We start from the raw sequence: 24,024 nt of genomic DNA, 5'->3' as shown, positions 1-24,024 counted from the left end.
TGCGTTTGGACCTTCACGATCAGTTTTGCCCATTCTTTAGGTGTTAAGGATAGCTGTCTTCTCTTAGTTAACTTCGCTCAACCAGAATGACCTTTTGATAATTATCAAATCTACAGTGTCTACAAGGTTTGTTCTTCTAACATTCTTATTTGTGGAGTTTTCCAATATCGAACCTCAAAGTTGAGTTGCGCCTGCTGCTTCTGCTCTCCAGCTATCGCAATTAGCCATGTAGAGTAAACGCTCCTCAAGGATACTGCATTCAGTTCATTTCCAACACATGACAAATTTGGTTGAAGGTCGCCCTACCTTGTGCAGTCCATGTTCTCTTGTGAATCCTGCGACAAGGGAAGCAAGTCAGTGATACTACCATGTTTCTGTTTTACGGAAATTTTATGAGCCTTCTTTTTGGTCTTGTTATTTATATTATGGAGAATGTGACGCATAGTAGTTCTACGGGAGACCAGCTCTTTTCCGAACTTGCATTGAATTCGCGCACTACGGCCTTTATGTTGTTCGAGGCGAAGGATTTGATTTGGCCTTAAGGCGACTGTAGAATTTGTCTTTTACTGATTCATCCTTGCTTTCCGTTCGAACATATACGTTGACTAGCCAAACTTTGAAAAATTTAGTTTCTTTCATTGATTGGTCTGAGATGTCTTTGAGAGGTGCTATACGAACTCCAGCCCTCAATAAGGAGCGCACGTTCCAGGTTCCAAACTGGTGTGTGTGTGTGTTTGAGGTGGCGGAGAGGCAAAGCCTCTGAGTACTCAGACCTTAGAGGTCCATTGTACACGGTTCCACCGTCTAACGGAATATCCCGGATTTGTCTATGTATCGCAGGATTTCCGTTAGTGGATGTGATTCTATCCGCTGCAGTTCGAGCATATCAGTACCAAAAATCTGATGTTTGATGCGTCCGTATGCGGGGCACTCCCATAGAAAATGTTCCGTGGATTCCACTTCCATCTTGGATATGGATGATAGCAACATATATCCATATTAGTACCTGAGGCCTAAGTCCCCAAGCTCATAAACTGTGAGAGCTCGTTTCATCTTTACCTCTACATGTTTGTTCCAAAGAAGTTTCTTGACTAGAATAACAGAATAGCAGATATTTCATTTCTTCGGAGAGTTGAAGGGTTGTACCCCTCATCTCTGGAAGGCAAAGACCATTCAGTTTCCTCCTTTTTGTAAATAATGCCATTGTGGTTTTATATAGATTTACTGAAAGTCCATGCCTGAGGCACCAACTGTCAATCAAATTAACGACGCGTTGTGTATTACTACACACCTACCGAGATCGACGAACGTGTATTGGCAGATTTTGCAGTTCGCATAGTAGTGAGTTCAGCAGCATACACCACAGAAGTGGCGAAAGCACACCTCCTTGAGTGCAGCCTTTCTTCGCTTCCGTTGTTAAGTAGCGATCAGCATCCACTTCAGCACAAAACAATCTCTGCGTTAGCATAGCGTAGATCCACTTTATTAGAGTTTCATCAACACCATGCTTTCTGCCGGCATCATAGAGCCTTTCGAAGGGCACTCAGTCAGAAGCCCCTGCAATGTCTATAAACACCCACATCGCGTACTTCCGTTCAGAGTTGCATTCTCTATCTTTGGAACCAAAGAATGAAGAGCAGACTCACATGACTTTCCACCTTGGTACGCATTTTAGTTTTCATTTAGGGGGGCGACTTTAGCGCCTTCTCGCGAATGTGACGCTCAACCAGTTTCGCCAGACATTTCAGCGAAAATGATATTAGGCTGATTTGCCTGAAGTTCTTTGGATTAGAATAGTCATTTTTTCCAGGCTTTGGTATGAAGACTACCTTCACCTTCTGCCAAAAAGAAGGTACGTAGCCCAGAGCAAGACATCCTAGAAAAATATTTCTTAGAAGCTGCTATACACTCCTTTAGCATCGCTGGGTAGATACCATCCATGCCAGATGTTTTGAAGTGTTCAAATGATAGTATAGCATCTCGCTTTTTCATTGGTAACCGCTCTCGCGGTGTCCCAATGCCCTTACAACACCTTCGTGTTGAAGGGTTTTCAGAAACTTCTTCCCAATTCTGAGACCTGTTCTCCCGGGTAGTGTACTTTCAAGAGAGTCTGTATAGACTCAACTCTGGAGTTCGTGAAAGTAGCATCCAGGTTTCTAAAAGAGTCTAACTTGGCCGACTCATCCTTATTAAGGGCTCTGCACAATCTGGAAGTCTCCCTTGCATAGTATGCTCTAGAAGAGTCTCGTTTCGAACGTTTTACGAGCCCCTTGTATTCACCCTGTGAGTTCCGGAAGTTTAGTCGGTGTTCATCTTTATTGCTTTTACAAGCACGATTTAGAAGTCGTCTGGTTGATTTCCTGAGTGTCTGCCGTTCTTGGGTCCACCATCGAACCTTTTTACTCCGCTAGCCTCGGGAAATCGGACAGGCCTCGCCAAATCACTCCAAAAGTGTGCGATTCAGAATTTTCAATTGATCTTCTATCGCCAAAGGCGTCCGTAGTTGCCTAGGGAGCTCAACTTTGCCGCCAAGAAGTTCATCGAACTTCGTCCAATCCATTTTGCTAGGAATCTGTGCATTACAGGCTGTTCGCCTGCAATAGTTAGACTAAATTCTAAGTAACGGTGATCTGAGAGTGAGATTTCATCTAACACTCGCCAACTTCTAATCAACTCTAACAACTTTGAAGTGCAGATTTTAAGGTCAATTACTTCACTTCTTCTTGGCTCCACGAACTTCGGAGCGCACCCTACGTTGGCGGTCATCAGACCAGCTGAAGGGATAAAATCAAACAGCCTCTCTCCTATAGGATTGCATTTACTACTGCCCCAACAAATATGCTGAGCGTTCGCATCACAACCTGTTAAAAGTTCAAGGCCACTGGATTCTGCATACACTACCAGGTCCTTTAGTCCTTGCGTCGGCGGAGGGCACAAAGAATCATAGGGTAAGTAGGCAGAGGCAACTATAACGTTTCTCTTCTTACCATTAACCTGGGTTTGTAAGTTGACCGCAACAAGATTCTGGGAACAGAATTGTCTCAGCATGGTTGGCTCTAACAATTTCAATATCAGAACGCAGGCCCTCGGTTTCGAGGATCCTTCATCGAAGAAGATCCTAGCTACTTGACTGATCCAATATCGCAGATTTTGTTAAAATGAACCCATGGGTCTTGAACCAGAAATATATAAGGACAGCCCTGCAACTTTGCCAGCTCTGCCACCAGTAGATAAGAAGAAGCTTTGTCATGCTGCAGGTTGATTTGACTAACTCTTATGTTTGTAGCCATAAGTGCAGTCTAATACGAAAACCACCGCTAACTGAAAAGTGTGCTGCGTTCAGTGTGTATCTCACCGGGATTACCAGCTTGTCCTCACCTTCCGCCGAAAGTTCCGCATTCTTGCGTCCAATTTCTCTGGATATCGCCACACTTGGTGGTCCATGTCCTCATTCCCAAGAAACTTCGCCTTCTTTCGCAGTGCCTTCCGTTGTGGTCGGCTAAAAGCCCTCTCAGGTTCACGGAGTTCGTTAGACCAGTTGCATCCACATTACCAGCTTCCCTTTGTTCCATTTTTCTGGGTACAGGCAGAGGAAGGTATTTACAGGCAAACCTATAGTCCCTTCTCCTTTGCAGCTAAAGTTTCCTTCTGCCGAGCCTTCCTCTCCCGTATTTTAGTTTAGTTTAATTAGGTGAGGACTCCAAAATCCGTGCCTCGGCGAAGACTTGATTCCTCAGAGGTCATCATTCACTCTCTCTCGCCGCGGCTTTGCATTTTTCAAGGATTACGAGCAAGGAAATGAGAGTATGGTTTGGTAGTAGGGCTGTTGGTGTTAAATTAGCGTGTATTACGCAAGTATGCATTAAGGATTGCACTGTCAAATATGCAGAACCCCCTAAGAGACACACTCACTCTCTTTTAACCCCCGGGCAGTCCACTCATAAAATATCATAGCTAGAGTACCAGTACTAAGATATACTGTCGAAAGATAGTACGCAAGGATACTTTAGTTACATGCAACGATTATTACTTAAGAAAATCCGAAAGCTTTTCTCAATTGAAGTGCCCAACTTTTCCGTCTTGGATCTACTAAAGTTCCAATTAATTTTATTGCATCCTCATTCAATTTGGGATATCTGACATCAAACCATATTATATCCTATTATATTTCGTGCATACAGTTGATTCCGTACCACCGTCTTCCCCTCATTCATCAGTACAGAATCTTTAAAAGTTGCTGGATTCCAAAGGATATGTGTATCTTTCGCTTTGTTGACGTCAAAATAGCATCTTGACGAGCTGAGTTTGATACGTGGAATGTATCGGTTAGGGCAGATTGATTTTCGATTTCCGTTAGCAAACAAAGTAAACCTCTAAATGGGAATTCGTTGTTGACGGTGATGTAGTCTGCAGTACATGTCACATACAACACGTAACATCGGTAGGGAGCAGATACCTGGTTCACCGGAGAATTTCACTTAATTTTTCGTGAGGGTAGAAATATAGATTTTGATCCTGATTCAATTGACAGTGACGTGTGTATAAGTTTCTATTGCATTTATGTATTTCATATTTCCGCAGAGATGAACTTCCATATTCGTCGGTGCTTAATTTTGAAAATGTTTATCCGCTTTTTGGCGCTGCTCTTCTGTATGTTTTCTTTCCCTGGTGACTCCTACGTACTGTAGATGTATGTATAGCGCATTATTGTACATAAGCGGTAATGGCACATTTTTTTTAAAAGCATGTCTCCTGGAATTTAAGTACCATATAGCAAGGGGAGGATTAAAGAGTTTTCAGCGGAGCTTCGTTCCCATTTTGTATCTCTTTCAATGGGGATTTCGTGTCGTTTCCTTGTTTTCCAGAGGATAATTTGTATTTGTTTGATTTTTCTTGCGCTTACACTTTGCATAGGAGATTGCTTCATATCAACGCTTGAGCTACTTTCTTTTTGGGTGTCTCGCGTTGTTAAAAACGAAATTTTTATCGGAGATGATAGATTTCATCATTTTCCCAAGGAAATAAGAATAAGCGATGTCAAGGCTATCACACATATAGGCTTTCATAGCATTTTGGAGACTTTTAGGCACTTCTGCTTGTTTTAAAAAAAGATAATAACCAGGAATGCGAACATACGAGTTTGGCAGAATCTAATGTTAAGCTCAAAGCTTTTATCGCAAAGAGTTGCCTGCAGATATCTCAAAACCTGCAGATAAATTGATAACCACAGCATTGGCTTTCGCTATCATTTTCTATTACAAAATTAGAAAACCAAACATATCTTAGAGCCGAGAGAAAGATTTTTTGGTAAGCAAACGGATGCCTGTGATAAGTATCCAGAAATACCATTCATTCCGGTAAAAGATTTCTTGGGAATTCCACTTATCGTTCTTATATTTCACTTGTATCCTTACAACTCGAATTCAATTCCCCGGAAGCTCTCCAAACATAGAAAACAGCATTGCTCGGTATAATTAATTAAATCTTAGTGGCAATGACATTGAGTGAAAGCAGGAATGGGAGAGGTTCAAGAACTTACGGGATGTAAATGTTTAACACTTTGATTTCGACCAACTTTTGCGGTTCAAGAGTGTGGTAATTTAATGAGAAGTTTCCAGCAAAGATTTATAGCAGGTATTTAGTCACTTTGAGAAGTGTCGAAGTCCTTGAATTAAGTGCTGGGAGAATGTCGTATTTGCGTTTTGAACTAAAGTTTAAAATTAACATCGTGTTCGAAGGCTGAAAATTGCTTTGGGATAAAGTTGGAAATGGATGGATTCTGTTTGAGAAGTTTGAAATCTTTGAAAGCTTTACAGAATATTATTAAAGTTATAATTATTTTGGGACACGTTTAGGAGCTCTTTTCGATCTTTTTGATGGGAAGTAGTTACAGAAAGGGTTTAGGCTGGTTGGGAAGTCAGAATACAAACGTATAGTCAATTTATTTTATGTGCAGGTAATTTTGACATGGGCTGGTTGCATCTGCTTGTTTTTAAAGTTTTGTGCATAAAACAAAACCTTATTAAAATCGGTTCATTGTATATCTGTCTGCTTTTCACACATACTTTTCTCCAAAACGATTACACCAAAATTTGAATATTTGAAGTAAGACAGGACTCATTTTGGGAAACTACTCAACCCAAAAATCCTAAAAAATTCAAGGCGATGCACTTATATAAAGTCTGAGCCTCAAAATATGTTACATACTGATATCTTCTCAAACAAACTTACTAATAGTACATAACCAACATTTCAAAATTAACTGGAAAACCCCCTGATGTTAACTCCCTTCTTGCATTCATTCACCAAACACAACATGACTGCGAATTATAACCAACTTAAATCCGTCATATTTCGACAAAAGCTTGATCGGAGCTAGATTCTTCGTTTTAGGATTGAGGGGTTCTAAACCCGCATCCACTTGATGTCGGACAGGCCCAAATGGAGAACAACTTATTCCCACTTTAGTCTTTGGTCCACAGAAGTCTTGCTCCGGTCACCCTGCTCCCAGGGCGAGGCGGTGTATAATGGATTATCCCTGCAACCCCGAGGTTAGAGGGAGAGACGAGGTTTGCTGCGCACAGGTTTTAACCGAACGGCATTTGACTGCTTGCGATAGGCAGACCAAAATTACTAATGTAATAACAAACCTAACCATTAATGTGGGTTATAATATTAAAATACTACTTTAGTTCCAAAATCAAGACAAAATGACCAAAAGTCAGCCGAAATGCTGAATGGGGATTTTAAAGTTTCGCGATTGCATTCAGATCAGGTGTTAGGCAGAGCAAAATGGCGCAACCCTAGGTCATATACCATTGTAGTGGATGTGTATGCTATAAACCATTGTAACTGCAAGAATCTACGAAGGACGTACGAATGTGCTAAGATTCATATTTTCTTACTGAGTCGGACTCCACTATTAAGAGGGACAAAGGCTAAGGCAGGAAAAGAAGAAATCAGGCTGCATTAAAAGCTACGACGTTACCTGGAGCGGATCTACATTGGTGGGAATGCCTGAAAGATATTGAATCACTGATGGATAGAAAAGAGAGAACGTCAAAAGAGACAGCGGGACACAAAAATAACTATGGTACAGAGACAGCGGATAAACCTCGAAGAGAGGGATCCTTGGACACAATTATAGAGGTGGAGTCTGTGCTGGATTCAGTAAAGTCGCAACTGTGGCACATCGACGGCGCAATAAAGAAGGCGAAACCGTGGAACTAGCTAAGTATCAGTGAGCGTTCCGAGGAGCCAAATTAGTGTTGTGGTGCGGCGGTTTGATGCCAGAAACTCCTAAGACCATGACTACTGTGATAAGAGCAAGCAGACAGAATCTAGCTAGCTCAGATCTTCAGAGCCAGTTCGTAGCATTCACCGAGAAGTGTAGGAGTACATTGAGATCCTCTGCCGTAAAGGACTGCAGAGCCCCGGAAACGGTTCTTTGAATCCTATTAAGTTTTGTTCTTTTGTACTTTTTACTCAAAGCCTGCCTCCATACGCACCACGGCTATATACCTCCAAAGAACTATCCTCGGCCGGAGACCAGATTTCTTTGCAAACGTTCTCTTGCAGGCATAGAAGGCTATACCGTCCGTCTTTATCCTCATTTCTATGTTCGATCCCCAATTTAGTTTCGGATCCAGGATTACGCCCAGATATTTTACATTGGAGGAAAGATCTTTGTTTATTCAGGCGCGGGAGCTAGAATTCGTGTAGCCTTGTTTTGGTGGTGGATAGCATCAGTTCATGTCACTCAAAATGAAGGGAAACATCCCTGACACTAATATCACACAGTCGTTTGGCATACGCCATCGCCTTCATCCCGATCCTGTATAAATACATAAATTTTAATTAATAATTAATTTATTATTAACTGGAACACCGGGGAGATAATCCCATCCTGGGGCGCGTCTCTTCTCACAGCTCTGGTCCAATGCGTATCTCCCAGATCCGACTGGACTATCCTGGTTCTAAGTATGGATATTAGCCAATGCGTCAGATACCCTTCCTATTCAATACTGGTCAAGGTTTCATTGATGGGCGTGCAGACTCTTCCTCGCGAGGTCTAGGTGTGTTCCGATCGGCGTCTCTTGTGCTGTGGAATAAGTTATAATATGTGCTTTGCAGCCTTTTGATGGTTCTTTCGCCTACGATCCAGGGCTCCAGTACTGCTACACATCGATAGATTAGTCGTCGGCATTCGCCACCATCTTCACCCCGGTCCTGTCCAATATCCGTAAAATTTCGTCCGTCACTATTAACCGGAGGACCGGAGAGATGGAGCCATCTTGCCGTTGTTCACAGCTCTAGTCAAGTGGGTACCTGCCAGATTCGGTGGGCTATCCTAGTTTTTATCATTTGTGTTTCCTTTGAGGCGGGCGTGCTGGGATTTAGAGAAAGACGTTCTCTCCATAATTGTCTTTAAGTGGATCTTCAAGATACGTTCTAGGGTCTTCAACATGAAAGATTAGTCGAAAGACCTTCGCGGACTCATGGCCGCGCCTACCTACTTTTGGTATGAAAGTCGCTCGTGCGTGCCTCTCTCTTCTCTCTCTGTGGAACGTATCTCAAAGTAGTATAGCTCCGGTAAATCTCAATAAGCCACGGCACAACCCTTTCTTGCTGCTTATGTGATATGGCTGAAGTGAAGTGCGTCTGAACCAGCAGCTCCAAGGTTTCGCCATATGATTCCGTCCAGAAACCTTCCAAGAAGAAAGGATGGGCTCTTATATTCCCTGAATAGAATCTTACTGAGCCTTGCATATTTGCTGGTGCTTTCAATGTTTCAACAATAGTCCAAGCAGGACCACCTCTTGGCAATCTTAATGATCGACTTTTAGTTCCTCAGGCGGTCCTCGTATGGCTGCTAATATTTCCCTCTGTAGCAGATGTTGAAGATCTCCCTTATCAGTTTCCTGAGACTGCCAATCTTAGCAATTTGTGCACCGACAAATTTCTTGTTAATAATTTGACCAAACTTCCTCCAGTCGATCCTCCTGTTGTCTCTGAAAGGCTTGGGACCTCTCAAGGGTGATCTAGACTGAAAAGTATCCAGCTATGATCTGAGAACGATCTCTAGTCAGACACTTTCCAAGAATCCTATTTTTGCTAAGTAGGGTGATATCACGGACGTAACCCAACCGTCGCAGTTCTCCGAGCTGGGAAATTATAAAATGGTGTACTATCTCCGCTACACATCGGTAGATTTGTATTAATAATAAAATCAAAGAATGACTCACCTCTTTCGTTGATTTTCGAATTCGCCACAAAGCATAGGCCTTGGACTAGCATTTATTTCTCCCTGTCAAGAAGTTGGCCTTCTTTGTTGCTTTGGTGATCGTCAAAAGTTGAAGTTCTTCTGGCAGGCTGATCGGCTGTGGGCCATATAAGTCGAGGAAATATCCACGTTTTCTGTTCCCGCTTGCTTCAGTTGCGCCACGTCTAGGTTGGTGGAATTCAGTTCTGGATACAGAAAAGCGTGCAGACTCTTCCTCGCGATAATATATACTCTAGGTCTGCCCAATCTTGACCGGTGGAATAAATTATAACACTTGCTTTAGAGTGCTTTGATGGTTCTTTCACCTACGATCTAGTACTCCTGTATTAGTGCGATGCCAATGTTTTCCGCTAGAAGGGAGACAAGCAGATCAGCCGAAGTTTATCGAGATTTATCTGCACTACCTTCAGTATGGTCTGCTTACGTAGTCAGCCCTCGTCGGACTGTCGATCCTCATCTCCTCCAACAGTTTGTTGGCGACATCGGATGGATTTTAGTCGTCGTTCGGTCCGTCCGGTGAGCGGAAAACTTTCATCTTTGTGATCCTGATTCAGAACCGTACTGCGTAGTTTACCTTTTCCAGTGCCTCCAGGCACTCTCTGTTTATACAGAGCAAGAAAGGTTGGCTGTTCGTCTGGGGTTCCTACTCAATCGTCCATGGCAATCCTGGTGGTTCCAAGGTGTAGGGATTGGACGAGCATGTCCTTTTCCATGCAACTAGATGCGAGCGACCGGTGCCCTGAGGACCTCGTCGTAAGAAATGGCTTTGAAATTTACGCCCCCCTAGGCGTCGTTAATCTTAGTGACGTACGGACCGGGAATGCCCCTGCAGAATTGGTCCTCTCAAGCTATAAAGTGGAACTCATGGACCATCTGAGAGGAATTGAAGTAGAGGATAAATCCCGTGTGTTGGCCTCTGGCGTCCTGAAAATGAGCGGTGACCATCTCCGACAGCCTGGCCTCAACACTGGTCCGCATCTCTGGCGTTAATTTGCCACTAGCGGAATTACTATCCGCCAGCACTACTCGTAAGTGACTTAAAGGGTCATCCTAGACCCGAGAGATTTTGCATTAATATGTGCTTTAATATGGAACAGTCTACTGTGAAGTTCCGAGGATTAATAAAGTTAGAGTAGGACAAGTTTGCGTCAATTTGGTACCCCCTAATGGATAAAATGTCAATACCACGTATAATCGAATATAGCGTACGTTCAACGTATATATACTGTAAGCTATGTGTAGATTACACCATCGTGTAACCGGATATTATTACACGAAAGGTCAAGGAAGCCTTTTATATCTGAAGCGCCGAGCTTTTAGTTTCTGACTTGTTTGTTTTTTGTAATTGGGTCCATGTCTTGGTCCCACGAGTAGTCCGGGAAGAATGTCCATCCTGACTTGCTCGATCACCAGGGTAGGGGTCTTATTTTGGGTTGAACGTGCCGAAGGTGCTCAGAGTTCGTATGGCTTGAGGACCTGTTAACACCTTCTCCAGTGGCATGTCGGACGATCCCCGAACTTTGAATGAAAATACAGACAGATCTAACAAGCCTAAAATGTTGTCTCCTATGCTTCGAGGCAGGACGTACAATAAGCCAGATGGCGACAGTATGGGAAACTTGGCAAGTCGCAGAACTTAACTGCTATGTCTAACGACACACCAAACTTTTCTTGTCAGAACCTGATCAACATACTACAAGGTTTATCCTGTCGAAAAGCAGGAAGATTTGCAGATGCATTGTGGTCATTTTGAGCACTCTAGCTGGATATATTTCCAGAAATGACACAAGATGATATGTGTCCCACGTGTAATGAGGAATTTGAATCCACAATGCTCTTTTTATGACGCAGCTCAGTCGATGCACTTCAACTTGTCAACGGTATGTAAGGTTGCATGTAAGCTGGAGATAAAGAAACGTCGTTCCGCCTTTGCAACTAAAAATCTGCGGCCGGCCCAGAGGGGAGTATTTTTATATGAATTTTCAATTCCGTTTCTGGAGGAGTAGAAGTGAGGAGAGAAGTCGCCCTCTCTAATTTCGTTGAAATGTCGCTCCCCTCGTTAAAAGTTACGAAAGTTACGTTAATAGCCTTTCCCTTCCGCTGTTATCCCAGTACGTTATTTTATTTTTGAAGTTCGATCTTAAAATTGTCTGTCTGTCTGTTCACTATTTTCAGCATCTTCTCCGTTAATAACAAATGATAGTGATAAAATTGAGAATACGGTCTTGTAATGTATTTTAATATAAAATTTTTATTTTTCTTCCAGAAATGTCGACAACAGTTTCTCACGCCCGGAGACCAAAAACAGGAGAGAAGCAGCCACTGCAAAGTAGCTCGTACGCTAGTTTATCGTCAGCACCAATAATTTACGGAAATGTAATTCTTAAGCTTTGCCTGCAGATTAACTTAAGGAGGAAAAATTGAATTTAACCCAGTTTCTGGGCTGCCAAATATTGTACCTGTTTGAATTTCGCGTTGTAATCGTTATTGCTTTTTGTGTGTTTTTCGTGTGGTTGACGAATTTAGACATCAAGAGCAGAGTGTATTAATTTAAAAAGAAAGTGAAGAAGAACTTAGAAGTGCACCAGAAAACTAAATCCTAATCACATTGGAACATGCCTGCATTTGCTAATAGCACAAGCCATAGAGTCTCTAATCTAAGGACACGTCGTTGAAAATACGCTGAAACCGGGATCATAACTTTGATACCCTCTTCTGTATAATCATAGCTTTAACAATTTGTCATGTCATCCGTAACTTCGATTGACGCTAGATTCACCACTTCTTAAACTTTCATTGTTTCGAGTTTGTGATGCATCATTAAACAATTGTGTCTAACGGCAAAACTGTTTTACCAAGTGTTCGTTTTCCTTGCGCTGTGATTCGCATGACTTTGCCTTCATTATTGGAAAGATAGAAAATATTCCAATCTTGATTGAAAGAAAACAAGACCAAAAAAAATCCAAATTTAATTTAGCTACAAACCAACGTCGAGAAACGGCAACAGCGTAGAAACTCGTCTCGTCCACAAAGTCAACATTTCCTTGAGAGGAATTTTCCGGGCACCGTCAGTTTTGATGATGCGAAAAATCCATTGTCCGCTGAAAAGAAAAATTCATGGACGAACTTATCATCACCTACAGGTGCAAGTGCTAGTCCCCAACAAAGAGTACAACACAATCCCAACAGTTTCCTCTATAAAAAATATCCGCCGGGAAATCGTACATCTACGCCAGGATATATAACTAAACCCAAATCGGCCGATAATTTATCGCAAATCGATGGAGCAGCAAACGATTTCCTGCAGGAACACCAAGAACTAGGACGACGACAGCGTCTAGAAACAGAAAAGCAAATTCAATTGCCGTCCACATTACTATCGCGGTTCAGACACCGGACGTTCAAGGACACCTTAGGCAAAACCCGTAAGCATCCGTTCCTCCTCTACACGTGTTTGGCTCGATAGTGTTGAATTCAACCTCGTTTTTCTCGATTGGGTTCCATTGCAGACAATTGTGCTGGTTCGACCCGGTCTTTGCAGGCTGATTGTGCCCAGTCAGAACAATCTACAGGTTGCTCGTCCCAGACTCCACCTCGGCTGTGCTCTATTGAATCCTCAGCATTCTGCGCCACTAACGAAAGGAGTCCTTTGGTTCGAGGAAATTCTATTAAGGCACCATTTGGAAACTACAGACAGAAACCACCGGAAGATCTGAAAAACGACAACGGTCGGGAGGAAGACCAACATCATTGGGATCAGGACCAATCCGCCGTAGCCACCACCGCCGTTCCGGACAAATATAATCAAAGGTAAGATGAATTTTTAATATCCTTCGGGCTGCTTCCATTGTATTCTTTCTACGTTATTACGACCGGCGTCGGTTTCGTGTTTGGGGTTGTCGAGTGTATATCAAATTAGAATTTTCAGAATCGCTTAATGCGGGTTAGCAGTCGTTGGTAGGGGTTCGCACTGGCTCCTTGATTTGGAAGGTTGAGTTTTTCCCTAGGCTCAATATTTGGCGGCGTTGCGATTGCTGGTAACTCTTTATAATCGCATTCATACTTCTGACTAGCGCCGTGAGATAATATCCCTTTGCATCCCTTCCTCCTAATCGTAACGTGCATATACAATCCATACACATACATCGAGCACTTGAAACAGTTGGTTATTCCTTTTCCGTCGTTTATGGGCTTACTATGCATGTGTATCTGCTTTTTGCCATCCGAAAGAAAATTGAAAGAGCGGCTCCTTTTCTCCCGATGTCTTGTCCAGGATTTCAAATCGTAATCTATGGTTGGGCTTTTGCAAAATTTATTGTCGTCTTTATGTTATTGGATTGGATATCGTACGTAAAGACGGAGGAAAACTTGTTCGAAATGTGTAAGACTAAGGATATCTTCCGTAAGTTAGGATCTTTGTTATTGGGTGAAAAGTTTCGGAGGTTTTTTTCTGATTCAGGCCTGCGATCCTGAAAATTGAGTTTTTATTTTTCATAAATTTTCATTAGACAGCAAACTGTTGCAGATTTCGAGTTATATGGTTTCCAGTGCTGGGTACTGGTTGTGATTTCCTCTTGTATCTCCTGGTATTGCTTCCGAGCCGTTGATTTATACTAAAAGATTTTATTGCTTCAGTATCATTTAAAGCTATTTTCGAGGTGATAAATTTTCGTAGAAAATGTCCTTAATGGCATGTTTGCACGTTGTTTCGAGGTGATGAAGAGGTTGTTAATGATTCGGTTACTACAAGGAAGCAGAAATTAGCACTTTGGTGTGATAGAAGCAATTCCACTATTTAATTTTTTAAAGCATTAACAAAGGAATTTTAGTATTTTTTGAATAAACCAAAAATCGTGGACAAAATTGGCAAATTTTGTGTGACTTAATTCTAAAAGCGACATTCAATTAAACAGGCCAATTGTTCCAGCAAACATACTGATAAATTGGTGGCTTTCACAGTCCTGTGGCTACATGCGCGTATATTTATGATAACTATAGTTGCCAGGGAGTTCGTAGGTTCGTAGTTCGAATGTTTGAAGGACGATTTACATGAGAATATGGTAAAGAAATGCTATTTCATATTTTGTGATGGACGGCTTGTCCACAGACCATATCTACAACTACTTTAGTTAAAAATACTTTTCAACTGCTCCGAACCAATTTAGATTGTGTTCGTTAGAAGTAGGTGTGGTGATGGTGGTTTCTGTTCACCCCTTAGTGGCGTATAGCGCGTCAACTGCACCTACTCGCCATCGCGATTACGCGATTACCTGAAATGTCTTTCAGCTCTCCCACGACTGTCGGAGACGCTCGCACTCGATCCTTACTGTTCTGCGCCAAGCGCCCGTGGACGACCCACGCGTCGGCCATCTTGGGACAGTGGATTCCGCTGCAATTGTCGCCTCTCCTTAATGTACGACCTGTCCACTGCCACTTCCGTCTTCAGATCACATCCCGTGCGAGTGCGAAGCCTATATATCGAGTTCTTTGTTCGAGATAGTGTCAGGCCAGCACACTCCGATGATACGACGCAGACAGGTGTTGATGAAAGCTTGGAGCTTTTGAGTAACAATGGAATTCAAAAAGAAAAAAAACTTGACTGACGTTTTCCCCCAGAGCAGAGGCAACTCATCAGACACTGCTTCACCTCTGCCCTGGGAGCAGCGTGACGGCAAGTGGCGAGAAGTAGTAATCACTTCATTTATAAATAATCGCACCCTTAACAAAAAAAAGTAGAATTCACTTTCCATGTGCTGTTTCCATATAGCAACACAGAAAAACCACTAGCCCAGAATAGTCTTAATTCGATTTTAGTGTTTAGATAACTGCTCTTCCAGATTTTAGACAAGGCAGCGCGGATCTACCGCTGTTAATGTGTCGACATCTAATTTGGTACCGCCATCGGCAGAAACCACGCTTCCCAGATATACAAATTGATCGACGCGTTCGATACTCTGCCCATTAATGCAAATAGAGAGAGTACGATGATTCGTCAGACCGAAAACCTTGGTTTTGTTTGTGTTTATCTTTAGTCCAACCCTATTTGCTCCTCTTTCCAAATCCAGAGCCATTTGGCTAAGGGCCATGACCCGGAGAGGGAGTAAACAGATGTTATCAGCATAGTGGAAGTGTTTGGGAGAAGATGTTGTCGTCCATTGAATTCCTCCATGTCCTCTGGACAATGCAGCGTGAAGAACGTCACCGATAACAAGAAGAAATAATATGGGTGAAAGGATATAACCCTGACGGACTTCGTTTTGGACCTCAAAATCATTCGGTATTTTAACCCGATGCAGCAGATAATAGCTACTAGTTTCTCCGGAATTCCCCTCCTGCGTAGAGCACTTTAGATGCACTTCCTCTTCACGCTGTCGAAACCTTTCTTGAAATAGATGAAGAACAGGTGCGGCGAAAATCTAAATTCCGCGCACTGTTTCAAAATGATCCGTAAAGTGTTGATGTGGTCAATGCTAGAGATTTCGGAGCGGAAATCAGCCTGCTCGATTATTTCAGATATTAATTTTGCGAGCACGCAAATGTCCTTCCAATTTTCACATTCAAAACGAGTCTCCTTCTTTGGGATCTTATCTATCATCCCCTTCTTCCACTCTCCTGGAAAGGTCTCGGATTCCCAAGATTTTTATACGAGCGGGAGCAGCAGATGTGCAGTTTTTAAGAATGCAACGATAATTACCCCTGCGGGGAGTCCGTGAGGTCCAGCGGCTTTACTCTGTTTAAGTGCATTTTTCTTCTGCTTGGAGGAACATTCCGTATCCGAATGTTATGGGTACTAGTGATTTTATCCACAAAAGAAGGAACTTCATCGGATGTAATGCAGTTAAAAACCATGATGAAGTGTTCTTTCCACCTCTTCCATTGCTCATCATTATGGATGAGAAGTCGACTGTTGACGTGCTTCACAGGACCGTTGAAAAATTTGCGACCACCTGCAAGCCCTTTGGCGATGCGTCTGTGTTACCCTGCATTTCCTTGACCATCGCAATTGCAAATTCTCTCTTGTCACGGCCTACACTACGCTCAATTTCTAAGGATTTCGCTCGGTATCGGAGTTCGAGCACATCACGCCCGCCTTCACTCGCAGCGGTGAGTAGAGCTTTCAACTCCTTCCGCTCATCAATCAGCCTCTACGATTCCGCAGTCAACCTGATTTTATGAAGCCCTTTCGGGACGTGGCCGACTACCTGTGTAGCACCCGAGGGAACAAACATTTTTAATGGCAATCCAATGCTCATTGATGTTATCAGGCGGGTTACTCAGTATACCCAATATCCGATCAGAAAGACGGCTCTTCAATTGTCGAGCGACAGCTGGGACATAAAAGCGGTCGATGCTGAACTTAGGGAATCGTCGCTCCTCAACCCTCCCAGAAGTGCCGGACTCAACCGAACATCAGATGGTGATCACTGTATAGGGTGATGCAAGCGTTTCTCTTGTTACGCACATCTATGAGACAACTCCTAATGATTTTATGGCCCTGCTTTGTTTCAGTTGGAAGTCTACCGGAAAATAGCTCCTAGGTCAAGAGCGCGCCTTGGGGTATTCGTCAGAAACAACCCGACATCAGATTCGTGTCTGGTACCATTTGGCTTTTCATAGTTCAAAAGCACATTGCCATCAGTTTAGCAAAGCGGAGAGGGGTACTCTCCAGGGCCCCACCATCTTACTTCGCCTAGACCTGGAATGTTCATTTCGTATCTCTGAAATTCCCGAAGATCGTGCGCACATTCCAGAAACCAATCATAGTCCGCTTTCGATACCCAAAGGTCTTAGCCGTGAGGTCAGTACCTGCCCGAGGCGTTGTTGACGTTTCGGTAGAATTTAATTTTCAAAATTTGCAGGTTGCTAGCCCACAAATTTCTATTCCTTTTAGTCGTCTTTTACGTTAAGCAGGGAAAGCTTCGAGTGTTCTTAAGCCCCGACTGGCACTGTCACGTCTGAGCTTTTGAAAAACTTAAAAAGTCAGCACCTCGAAGCTGTTTCTGAGTGAGCATCATTATTCATACATTATCAAGCATTCTGCGAACTTTCAAATCCGCACGTTCCTACGTACAACTCCACCAATCCCTAGACGATTAGCTGCCTCTTTGTTAATCTGTTCGGGAAGTTAGTAAGTATTGAAGTAAGCGTAATCTCCCAAGCGCAAAGATAATTAGTACATTCAATTTCTTGTATTATTACTGGCAAGAGCACAGCCCTCCTTGCCGAGTCCGCCAGCCCGCTTATTCGCCTCTATGTTCCTATGAGCGGGAACTCAGAAGACGGTGACCTGGAGCGTGCTGCTCAAACTGCTTAGCGTAAATTTTAACTCATGTATGGCGTAGTCCGTGTGGAATGCCTAGAGTTCCCAAGGTACTTTACCTAGGATGTTCCTACGGCGGTAGGGCTTCGCTGTCCAGCATCCAAATTTACGTCACGTAGGGAGATACAAATTCTTCGGGGAATAGTTCTCTCAAACGTGGTGAAGAATTCGCAATTTTTCTTCCTCAGAAACCAAGTCTCCGAGGAATACATGAGCACTGGCAAGATCATTGCCTAGTACAGTAAAACCCATGGTGTGGCGTTCCGGGCGAATCTGTTTTTGTATGCTGAAATAGTCTCCATTGGCTATCAACAACTGTACGTGGATTTCATCGTTGTTCATTGGGCGCGACTGTAGCCCCTTCTCACGAATATGATGTCCTTCCGGACATTTCAGCAAGAATGATGTTAAGCTGATTTCATCCAGTAACCGCCAATTCTAATCAATTCTAATACCTTTGAAGTGCAAATTATTGGGTCAATTACTTCACCCCCTCTTAGCCCGGTGAACGTAGAAATGCAGGCTGCGTTCATGGTTATGAGACCTACTGAAATGATAAAATCAAGTAGCTTCTCTGTTCTAGGATGGCATTTGCATTTGCTAGGGCTATTATAATTAAGAGTTCAAGGCCACTTCATTCTGAGCACACTCCCATATCCGTTAGTTCTTGCGTCGGCGAAGGATACAACATACATATACATAACGTACAGAATTGTCCCAGCAAGGTTGCCTGTTAGGGCACTCGACAATTGTACGATATTCAGCGGTTCAAATCACACTAGTGGCAGTGGGATTTGTATCATGAACCAGATTTTATCCATAACCTGATAGTCATGGTATCGCTCTTAGATTTCGTCGTTATGTAGGCTACGGAATTATCCATCCTAATATAGGAGGCCAAAAACTCTTCGGAGGAATCTTTTCTCGAACGCGGCCAAGAGTTCGCAATTTTTTGTCGCTAAGAACCGAGGTCTCCGAATACATGAGGACTGGGAAGATCATAGTCTTGTACAGTAAGAGTGTTGACCCTATCGTGAGACGCTTTTGTAAACGGAAATAGGCTCTGTTGGCAGCCGACAACCGTATGCGGATTTTATCGTCATAACTGTTATTGGTTGTGATTTTCGACCCTAGATAGGAGAAATTTTCAACGGTCTCAAAGTCGTAGTCTCCTATTTTTATTGTTTTCGTTTGACCAGTGCGATTCGATGTTGTTCGTTCTTTGATTTTTGGCGCTGACGGACGTTCCCACCATGCACTTTGTCTTGCCTTTATTAATGTCCAGCCCGAGATCTCGCGTCGCCTGCTCGATTTGGATGAAGGTAGACTGTACATTTTGAGTTGTTCTTCCCATGATGTCGATATCGTCAGCGTAGGCAGCAGTTGGTTGTACTTGAAGAGGATGGTGCCTCTTGCATTTACATTTGCGTTGCGAATGACTTTCTTCAGGGTCAGGTTGAAGAGAACGCATGATAGGGCATCCTCTTGTCTTAGTACATTGTTGATGTTGAATGGTCTTGAAAGTGATCCTGCTGCTTTTCTCTTACCTCGCACATTGGTCAGGGTCAGCCTAATCAGTCTTATTAATTTCGCCGGAATACCAAATTCTCCAAATTCACGATCGCGAAGAACATCTTATAGATGGTACTCAGTAACGTGGTGCCTCTATAATTGCTCCACTGCGTGATATTCCTCTTTTTAAGGTTTTGTGTAAAACATATGTAAAATATATGCAAATCGGGGGGTGTCAATTTTTTTTTCATCAAATGTAGTCATGCGGGGCATCAAATGAAAAGTTCGGTTAGTTCTTTCCGAAGCTGGTCTTAGTTTTGACATTTGTTTGAAAGGCGGGGAGTTCGGGTGGCCGAAAGTGATCATTTATTTAAAGGGGCCATTCTCAGAAACTGCCCAACCGAAAAATCTGAAAAAATCAACAGGCTGCCACTATATGGTGGCTAGGCTCCGAAATACCTTTCATTCCGATATCCTTTCAAATAAAGTTAATAATAGCATATCACTAAACTTTTCAGCAATTGGCTGCAGAACCCCCCTTAGGTTCATCCTAGCACCACGAAATTTTGCAGCAATGTAGGCTATAATATAGAACTTGATCCTACCAAATCGCACTATCATTAACAAAGTTACAAAAGATCAAAGTTGCCACTTCTTTGAAAATTCAAGATTTTGAATATCGATATCACCCGAAAGTGATTATTCTCACATAATATATACGTATATGTATTACGTGTTACGTATTAATAGGAAAATTTCACACTCAAGTGTCTTTATAAAAGAAATGCACAAAACCGTTCATACCTGAAGCGTCCAGTTTCCGGTTTCCCGACTTGTTTATGTATGGTATCGTCAGGATTAATTCGTTGTCCCATACTAGATCATATGTTGATGAACCGCTTGGTGTAATTGGTCATCTCCATATTTAACCAATTCAGCTGTAACTCCATCGGGTCCTGCAGACTTATGATTTTTGAGCCGTTGGCTTGCACGGACTCAGTCTTGTATGCTTGGTGGTGGCAGCACTTGTCCGTCGTCTTTAGTTGACTGGACCTTGAGGTCCAGTTGCTGGTATTTTGGTTATTGAGCAATTCGTCAAAATACTCAACCCATGGCTCCAATATGCCTATTCTGTCGGAAATCAGATTTCCCTCTTTGTCTCGACAGGATGAGCATCGAGGTGTATAAGGCTTCATCCTGCTGACTTGTTGGTAAAACTTCCGCGCCTGATGTTGTTGGTTTTCTCAGGCTTCCTTTTTCCATCTGTGAAGTCGCTTCTCCGTTCCGCGGAGGTCATGATTAGATTCTGCGTATGCCCGCATTCTTAGAGAATGCAACATTACTCGGTATGCAGTATTCTTCCGTTCCGTTGCTAGCTTACATTCATCGTCAAACCAGCCGTTCCGACTTTTCTTGCGGTTAGGGCACAAAGAGGCCGTATCAATGATAACCTTCTTCTGGTGATTGTGAAGATCATTTGTTGAAGCTTTATCTTCACGACATCTGCTGAATGCGGTTATTGCGGCATCCATTCCCCCTTATAGGTGTTATAGTGAGCTGTGTTATAAATAGCTTCAGTATTCACTCTCACCTGATTGACGTATCGGCTGAATACGGGCTCCCTCCCCAGCTGATTGTTGAAATCTCCAAGTATGATTTTGATATCATACTAAGGACAGCCTTCGAGGATCCGCTCAACTGCCTCGTAGAAGGTGTCCTTCTCCGATTCTGCAGTCTCCTCTGTAGGGGCGTAAACGTTAATGAAGCTTATATTTCTCAATTTGCCTTGCAAGCGCAGTGAATAGCCTTTCGCTTATGTTTTCAAAGCCGAGAACAGCAGGTTTCACTTTGTGGCTGACTAAGGAACCTACTTCAAGAATATGGCTTACTGAATGGCCGCTAGAATATATGATAGTGTGGCTCTTCTCCAGGAAACCGGTCTCTGTCCATCGCATCTCTTGCAACGCTGTCACATCAGTCTTACATTGGGACAGGATAGCGGTTAGCTGCCAGCTCCATCTCTGTACAGGGAGTTTCATGCGAAAATGCGCAAATCGTTATGCCGTTGTCGTTACCGGGTTCGTCGTTCTGAAATCCATCCTGTCCGAGGCTTCTTTCATGGCTTCGTAACTTCGATTTTCCGTGCAGAGTTGTCAGCCCTACCCAACCCCGAACCTGGAGGACCAGTTGGTAGAAATTTTCTCGTTTTTAGACGCAGGAGACTCGCCTTGATCGTTCTCCATCTGTAGTTTCTCATGGTGGAGATAGGGTTTGGTAGTAGAGCTGTTGGTGTTGGTTCAGCAGGGGTTTCCCAGGTTTTATGCTCCATTGTGGGTACCAATCCACATTTCGTCCTGGGAACTATACTACCCGTTCTGGTACATCAAATTCATATGCACTGTGATCTGCTCAACTTAATTATGCGCAAATGGACTGATGTGCCAAAATATTCTGACATCTAAAATATGCAAAACTTTCGGTTTCCCATTTGGTATTTTTACATTCTTGATTTGAGTCGTAACCAATTTGGTCGGTGAATGATAAGACTTTCATGCTATTCCCGGCGCAAGTGTAGATGAGCCGAATTTAAGATACATGATTTTTGTGAAGTGAGTGAAGCACGAAGACCAGATTCATCTTTCCTATCTGCTTAACAAAAAGGCGAATAACCGCTTATCGGTGCCTGGTTGGAGCCGCATTTAGTTCCAAGTTAAACTGAGTAGTCAAAATTCGCTGCTCTCGGGTGGTTGTCTAGCTTTGCCATTATTGTTGATGATGCTGATCACGAATGCTCATCCCCAACATTGGTGGCTGTTAGAGTAAATACACTTAAAATGAAAAGTTTTCAGGGGTAACGACACTATTATAATATTTTTGCTTGAAGGCAACCTTATTGTTATGCAAAGGCCTGTGTCGCTTCAAGGCTTTCTCTTTATATTGGCTGCAGGCAATCTGAGAAAAACAGTTCGACGCCAAGGAACGATTGATTTGAGTTTTCAACCTCACGACGCTTCTATATGTACCCTGTCCACCCTGGAGTCAAGAATTATTCATTGCCTGTAGTAGGGAAGTGCTTGTGGCGCGGCAGGATTCGCGGCATTCGAAATTTATTTCGAATGTTGCGAGTGCGAACGACTCGAGCTGGAAGAAATGTTCTCCCCGCTCGAGAACGCGGTACGGGCCCTCATATGGAGGCTGCAGCGGCTTCCGGACGGCATCCGTTCTGATCAGCACATGCGTGCATGTGTCCAGTTCCTTGGGCGAACAAGCAGGTATGGACGAGTGTCGAGAGGGTGGTGGCGCTTTGATGCGTCGGAGATTGTCCCTCAGCAGACGCACCAACCCCGACTCCGTGAGACCCGATCTCTTGTCGAAGACCGGATCGCTTGGGAGTCTCGGGTTCTCCCCGTATACCAGCTCTGCGGGGCTGGCAGCAAATTCCTCTCGGCGGGTTGTTCGAAGGCCGAGTAGGACGAGAGGCAAGACTTGAGTCCAGGACGGGTCGTCACGTGCCATAATGGCGGCTTTCAGCGTCCGGTGCCAACGTTCTAGCATCCCATTGGATTGCGGGTGGTATGCAGTAGTCCGCTGGCGTTTAAAACCAAGGAGTTTGCCTAACTCGGAGAAAAGGGTGGACTCAAATTGCATTCCCTGGTCAGTGATGACCACTGCAGGGACGCCAAAGCGAGGTATCCACTCTCGACAGAGGGCTTCAGCACATGATTGCGCCGTAATGTCTTTCAGAGGTATTGCCTCAGGCCACCGCGTGAACCTGTCGATGATTGTGAGGCAATACTTATAACCGTGCGAGTCTCGCAAAGGCCCTATTATGTCGAGGTGTATGGTGTGGAAACGCTTGGTAGTGCGGGGGAATGAGCCCACTTCTTTCCTTACATGCCTGGAGACTTTACACTTTTGGCATGCGATGCACTCTCTGGCCCAGGAATTGATATCCTTGTTCATGGAGGGCCAGAAGTATTTTCCGGTGACTAACCGGTTTGTTGTCCTGATGCCGGGGTGCGCCAAGTCGTGAACTGTGTGGAACACTTCCTTGCGAAATGTGGCCGGAATGTATGGCCGAGGTCCCTTTTCCGAGTCTTCGCAGCAGAGCGAGAGGTTTGAGCCGAAGATGGGCAACTCCCGAAATTTGTATTTGGGGTTGGACTTGAGGCTCTGAAGTGCTGCGTCATCCACTTGCGCCTTGGCAATAGCCGAGAAATCGAGTGAGGCGGGGATGTTAACTTCGGAGACACGAGACAAAGCGTCAGCAACAATGTTGTCCTTCCCGGACACGTGCTGGATGTCTGACGTGAACTGGCTTATGAAGCTCAGGTGTCGAAGCTGACGAGGGGACGCTTTGTCGGGCTTCTGTTTCAAAGCGAACGTGAGAGGCTTATGGTCCGTGAACACTGTGAACGGCCTGCCTTCTAGGGAGAAACGGAAGTATTTGATGGACAGGTATGCGGCGAGCAGTTCGCGATCGTAGGTGCTGTAGTTCCGTTGAGCAGGATTCATGCTCATCACGGGTTATTACTGAGTTAGTTGCTTATTTAAATTCATGTTTTGGGTGGAAGCTGATTGTTTTCCATGTTCCTTTAAAATCGTTATCTGAGATGTTCCAAATTGAGTATGTTGTCCAAAGACCTGCGACATTTTTAACTAGAAATTTCGGGGCTTTATTTCCAGAGCAACTAAGATTTCTTGTAGCATCATCTCCGCAGCCCCGGAACTCCAAAAGTGGATGCAAAAGTTCCATCCATACCTTTTCACTTCGATCTAACTTTTTTAAGCATCAAAGCCCTAAAATTACAAGGAGCATTCGTAGTTGTTACTAAGAAGAGGAACGAGTTATTGCTTGAAGTCTATTACCGAAATTCACAGAGACGATTCCTTATAGGCTTCAGTCCGC

At 43.6% G+C, this 24,024-nt stretch overlaps 1 protein-coding gene across 1 annotated transcript in view; it reads left to right on the top strand.

Moving 5' to 3' along the window:
- The first annotated feature begins 12,270 nt into the window (after positions 1-12,270).
- Positions 12,271-24,024, top strand: part of LOC119650579 (extracellular serine/threonine protein CG31145) — a 215,373-nt gene continuing 203,619 nt past the window's right edge. The window contains exons 1-2 of the mRNA XM_038053405.1: positions 12,271-12,708; positions 12,793-13,093. The gene's annotated coding sequence lies outside the window, so the exon portion shown is untranslated. The remainder of the gene's footprint in view (positions 12,709-12,792; positions 13,094-24,024) is intronic.

The sequence above is a fragment of the Hermetia illucens genome, chromosome 3 (assembly GCF_905115235.1).
Source record: "Hermetia illucens chromosome 3, iHerIll2.2.curated.20191125, whole genome shotgun sequence".
In the NCBI taxonomy this organism is placed as follows: Eukaryota; Metazoa; Arthropoda; class Insecta; order Diptera; family Stratiomyidae; genus Hermetia; species Hermetia illucens.
Note: the sequence above shows the minus strand (reverse complement) of the source record. Positions and strands in the feature narration are given on the sequence as shown.